Source organism: Acomys russatus, chromosome 8 (genome assembly GCF_903995435.1).
Source record: "Acomys russatus chromosome 8, mAcoRus1.1, whole genome shotgun sequence".
In the NCBI taxonomy this organism is placed as follows: domain Eukaryota; kingdom Metazoa; phylum Chordata; class Mammalia; order Rodentia; family Muridae; genus Acomys; species Acomys russatus.
Window position 1 is genome coordinate 49,617,720 of NC_067144.1, and position 6,784 is coordinate 49,624,503.

Genomic DNA, 6,784 nt, shown 5'->3' on the forward strand with positions numbered 1-6,784 from the left:
TTAGTGACAAAAGAAATGGTATATAAAAATAAAATTATTACTGAGTCTAATAGGTATGTATAAAGAGATACACAGCATAGTCTTCAATTTATACACATTACAAGGCAAGAATAAAATCCATTATTTATAAATCAGCATGTTGAATAATATACACATATTTATATTTACAGTAGTAAGGTTTAATAAGTCATAAATAAACAAGAAAAAATAATTAAATGGTTTGTTAAACAAATCTCCAAAAGCACAGATTGTTTGTGACCTATAAAAGCAGTTTGGGCCAAATTCTTTCACTAGTCTATGGGAGAGAATGGACAAAGCTATATAATAGGGGAGAAAAGTAGCTTGAATTTATGAATGGAATATCTATTCTTGTGAAAAAGACCCATGTGAGCTTTTTCTTTCTGTGCACCATGTACGGTTGCAGGTAGGCACTTCTTTTTTTTTTAACCCACTTATTCATCTGACTTTCTCACTGTCCATGCAAAACACAGAGTGATTGTTCAGTCTCTTCAAAGATGTAAAGGACAAGCTGAATATGGTGGTGCACGCGTTTAGTCCCTACACTCTGGGAGGCAGAGACAGGTGGATCTCTTTGAGTTTGAGGCCATCTTGGTCTCTAAAGTGAGTCCAGGACAGCCAAGGCTTCACAGAGCAACCTTGTCCCAAAAAGGACAAATGAAAAAAGAAAAAAAAGAAAAGAAAAAAAAAAAAAGGAGAGAGAGACAACCCTGAGCACAACCTTGTTTTCTTTCTAAATAAGACTAATAACTGGTAACCAACTCCCATCAAAAATAACCTTCTATAGTTCAAGAAAGCAACCAAAAACCTACCCGACCCCACTTAAAGGAAATGGGATATCATTCTCTTAAGATTTATTCCAACTGATTTGGGAGGAATAATACTTTAAATAGTCAAAACACTAAGAATGTAACATTTATATAATTCTTGATTATGTCACAGTTCTCCTTGATATAGGTAGTTTATTGTATATTTGTGTAATAATATAAATGTATATGCAATTAATAAAAAACGTTCAATGAAATATATTAACATAAAATACTTTTTAAAAAAGTGAAATCAACCAACCAATTAAAGAAATATCTAAAAAAAAAAAAAAAATCAAAAACCAAAAACAATGTAAAGGATAGTTTAAGTGACTGCATGAATACTATGAATACTTCTAGTTTTAGGATGTATGTTCATGGATTATTTTTCTAATATTTTTAATTCCGGTCAAATATATTTTGTATATTAAATTTTATTAATATCCCTATATTTATTTATTTATTTATTTATTTATTTATAAAAGTTTCCAAAACACCTGATTTACTTTTCATTTGGATTGTATTGAATCAAAAGCCCCATTTGGTTGGAGAGTTTCACAAAATATTTTTATGTTAATAACAGATGCCACATAGCAGACCTTGAAGACACAGAATTTATAAATGGAATACCTGTTTTTGTGAAAAAGACCTATGTGATCTTTGTCTTCCTGAGCATCATTGTGGTTGCAGGTAGAAAGGATTGCTGGGATAAATAAGCATTTACCTCTTATCAAGTGTCTGGATGCCATTTCAACAGCAAAATCATCTAGTTTGGCTTTTCACTGATAGCATCACTAAGTCCATTAGAGACTGACAAAATACCAAGTTATGGCATTTTTTTTTAGTCAATATAAGTCTATTTACTATCATGTCTGAAGCCAAGGGGTATTCTAGCTTTATAACTACTGTTAAATTGGAAATATTAATTCTTATTATCTAATAGGTTAGAAGGTTATGTAAACAAGTGATTATAGTGCTTACAGATAGAAAAGTTAAATGAAATAAACATATTTAATATGAAATAGCATAAAATTTACAGATGAAAAGAGTATCTGAAGGGAAAAAGTCATAGCAAACATGATACTCTGCTGTACCATTAAAGGAAATGAAAGGAACAGGAACATGACATGAGTACAAATATCTTGACTTCTGTTGAGCACTTTTCTGGATGTGGTATGCAGTAAAGCAAGAAAAACAAATTAAACTCCTAAGACATTTTAGGGAATAAATGAAACTGTCATTATTTGCAGAAGGTATGTTGGTGTACAGGGAAAATTCAAGGATCCTCAAATAAATTATTATAATAATAAGAGAATTTTTCAACAATGTTGGATGCAAAATCAATACAGAAACCTATTTATTTTCTACCTACAAGCAAGAAGTACTTAACAAATGAAAATTTGAAAGATAGCATTTACAATGTAATGAAAAATGTGAATTATCTGGAAGGAAATTTCATAATGTACATGGGAAACCTCTTTGGGAAAAATCATTAGACGTTATTGAAAAACATTTTAAAAGACCTAATTAAATTGACAAATGCAATGTTTATGGATTTGAAACTATAATATCATGAAGATAAAATACTTCTCAAACGAATTTATATATTTAAAGCAATCACAGCCAAATCTCAAAGTTATTTTCCTGAAGAACAGCCAATATTTCCTATAAGACAATGTGCAGGTACTGTCTTCAGTCAGCAGATGTAAGATTTATCACTACAGTTTCTTTATCCACTCTTCTCCTGAGACACACTTAGGCTGTTTCCATGTTCTGGCTATTATGAATAAGGCTGCTATGAACATGGTTGAGCAAATTTTCTTGTTGTGTGCTGGAGCATCTTCTGGGTATATTCCAAGGAGTGGAATAGCTGGGTCTTGAGGAAGCCCTATTCCCATTTTTCTGAGATAGCACCAGATAGATTTCCAAAGTGGCTGTACTAGTTTGCATTCCCACCAGCAATGAAGGAGTGTTCCTCTCTCCCCACATCCTCGCCAGCATGTGGTGTTGCTTGAGTTTTTGATCTTAGCCATTCTGATGGGTGTAAGATGGAATCTCAGAGTTGTTTTGATTTGCATTTACCTGATGACTAAGGAGGTTGAGCATTTCTTTAAGTATGGAATACTACTCAGCTGTTAAAAACAAGGAATTCCTGAAATTTGTGGATAAATGGATCGAGCTAGAAATGATCATAATGAGTGAGTTAACCCAGAATCAGAAAGAATCAAATGGTATATACTCACTTATATCTGCATACTAGCCCAAGGGGCATGTCCCACGAAAGCCTTCACTTACCAGGAAACTGGGACAGAAGGGAAGGCATCCTATTGGGACTCTAAATGAGAAACGCATGGGAGAATAGCAAAATAAAAGGATCCAGAGGGTCCTATAAATCTACAAGTAGAACAATATGATAGGCAGATTTGGGCCCAGGGGTCCCACTCAAACTAAGGCACCAGCCAAGGACAATACAGGAGGTAAACTTTAAACCCCTTCCCAGATCTAGCCAATGGTCAGAATATTCTCCACAGTTGAATGGAGAGTGTGATATGACTTTCTCATGGTCCAAGGTTGCCTCACATTTGACCATGTCCCCTGGAGGGGGAGACCTGGTGGCACTCAGAGGAAGGACAGCAGGTAGCCAAGAAGAGACTTGATACCCTATGAGAATATATAGGGGGAGGTAATCCCCCTCAGGAACAGTCATAGGGGAGGGGAATAATGGGAAAATGGGGGGGGGGGAGGAATGAGAGTATACAAGGGATGGGATAAACATTGATATGTAACAAGAATAAATTAATAAAAAAAAAGATCTTAAAAAAAAAAGATTTATCACTACAGTACAGTAATTAAAATAGCACAGTTCTTGCAAAGAGAAAACCACAACAGATAGAAGAATCCCAATTGGGTACTCACACACACATGGACAAGAGATTTGATAGAACACAGACTGCAAACTGTTAAAAAAAAAAAAAAAAAAAAAAAAAAGGACAAACTGTCAGTCATCAATGTAATGAAAATTGGGTATTCTCTGAGGTAATATGAAACTTTATCACAGCCTACTGTAATGTAATAGCAGCAAAAATGTAGATTTAAAGACACAAATGCCATATATAAAATTATGTAAATATATATATATATATTGCTATGCTTAAACAAATATGTCATGTTCAAGGGTTAAACTCTATTAATAAACAAACACCAAGGAAACCCTGCATTCATCATCATTGGATAGAAACAATGTAATTCAATACTTGCTTTGATAGATATTTTATTATAACTAGTATTTAAAATAAGATTGCTCAATAGGTAAATGCACTTGCAACACAAATCTGACAACTTGAATTTAATCCCAGAACCATGTTCAAAAGAGGAGAAAGAAGTGCCACAACCAAGTTGTCTTCCAATTCTTATTTAGGCAGGATGTCACACTGACTCCCACATGCAACATGCCTTCACATAATCAACAAAATGATCAAACATTTTTAAATGTAAATTTTTTGGATGCATGAAAATTGCATGGTGAATACAATCATTATTGCATCCCTACTTCTAATTCTAGAAGCACAGGCTCTGGATGGAATTTACACACTCACACACACGATAAATTATATGTAATTAATTTCTAATGTATATATTGTTTCCACAAAGGAAACAAGTCCTATATGCTGTTGCTCAAATTTGAGAACTGATCACTAAGAACAGGCATAAGAAATTGTCCAACATGAAACATTACAAGAAAGTTGACAATCTAACTTTATTCAAGGTAAACTGAGGACTCTGTTCCATACAGTAGTGCTCTGGAAAATGATTAAGAAATAAAATGTATTAACATACATTTAAGTTTGGTATACAGAGAAACAATACTTTGTTATGAATTAAAGCCCCTTCTGTGCCACATCCCCACCCAACCACCCTACTCCCTGGATCCCACCCTCTTCCCCCAATTCCTCCCATTATCTCCACTGCCCACAGCCCATGTGTTCCCCTGGAGCATCTCAGGGAGGTGCCCAGCAGAAAGCCGTGGCAGCAATCCATGGCCAGAGATGAGACTGGATAGCACAGCTAGGGCAGGGAGCAGTCCAGGGTTGTGGGGACAAAGGGGAAGGCTGTGGATGGGGGAAATGCAAGGTGGGAGTGGTTCTTGAAGAGCGAACTGGAATATTTTATAAGAATATTTTTGTGTGTGTCGAGGGGGAACAGTAAATATCCTCAGACCCCTGAGACCTTCAGGTATTTCTCTTCATGAATGTTCCCTCTTTTAATATATAACTATAATATATATGAATATAAAAATAAAATATGGTACATGGAACATGTTTTCATTTTGATGTCTAGAGAGATGCTTTGGTGTTTATGAGTGCCTGATGCTCCATCATAGGACAAGGTTTTTGTTCCCAGCAGTCACATGTGGCAGTTGAAAATAGGTCACACACACACACACATACACACACACAAACGGGGGGGGGGGAGAGAGAGAGAGAGAGAGAGAGAGAGAGAGAGAGAGAGAGAGAGAGAGAGAGAGAAATGAAAATGAAGAAAAGTATTTTAAGAAACGTATTTATTTATTCATTTACCTCATGGTCAGGGTATAGACCCTTCTATCCTCATCTCCTATTCCTACCTTACCTTCCTCTCTCCTAGATACCTTTCCCTATGACTCAGAAAAGGGAACCCCCTTTCATAAAGCTTCATTTCATATGGAATTTAAATTTAAAAGGTGTCTACACTTTAGTTGCTAACACTGACAAGCTTCCACATAGGAAGTATAGTAGAAAATTATTCAGGCTTTTTTTCTGTTATTTGGGCTTTGTTGTTGTTGTTACTTTTCTGACTAGCACTTGGCCAATGCTTTCCCTTTTTGTAACAATTCCCTTGAATTTCTAGGCTTTCATGAACTTTTGAATATCTGAGTAGTTTTTCGCAGGCATCCCATATGGACTAGATGCGGGACAGAAAACAAGACGAATCTATGTGATATAGAAATCAGGTGCAATTTAGCTATGTATGCACACAACTGACACAAAATTCTTACAATTAAGAAGAAAATACCCCAAAACACGTAAGCCTGGAGAAAGGCTCTTATAAGTCACTGCCCAGAAAATTCCAAACCCTTTGTCACAGATGTCATAATCATAATGGCCGGATTCTAGCCAAAAGTTTCTCATCTCCTGGTCCAGGCAGAATGTTCTGTAATCTATTCTCAAACTCAAATACGTGTGCTTAGACCCGCAGTGTGTTGCTGTTCTCAGCTTTAGGCATCTCCCTAAATACACAAGCTTTCTTCAAAGCTTTCATCCACTGGAGCACAAGCTTTTATATAATCTTGATTCTTTGGCTATATTTCCTCTCCACTACCCTACCTTGGAATTAACTTTCTTCTCTTCAAATGAAATTTCTGTTTTTCGATTGTGGTTAGCTTAAATGTTTATGTTTCTGGCAAGTGATATATCCTATCAGTTTTGGTGATTGCAATGTGAAAGTGGCATTTTCCTTTCGTTTAGTTATTAGTACTAATAAGAACAGTCACCCTTGTACTCAGGCTACCTCCCTTTGCTATTGTACATAAGAATGCAGATTGGTGGACCTGTCATGCCAGCTGCCTTGACTGTGTAACACATATTCATGGCCTGTTAGTGTCAGCATCGTTTTTGCCGCGACGCTACAACATATTATCCTTTCTTGCTCTTTATGGCTAAGAATGTTTGCATGTAATTGTCAAGTATATTGATACTACAGAAAAGAGTCAGAGGGGCTGTGAAAGAGATCAAACATCATGAAATATACTTTTCATTGTGCACAGAAAGAGCTTCATATGGGATCCCTGGAACATCTTTTCTCTGGCCTACGTTTCTTTAGCATTTACTAAGCTTTCACAGTTTATAGAATCACCCATTTGTCTACAGTCAATTTACATAGATAACTAGGGATCTTTCCACTTTTTAAATGAGTACCCAAAG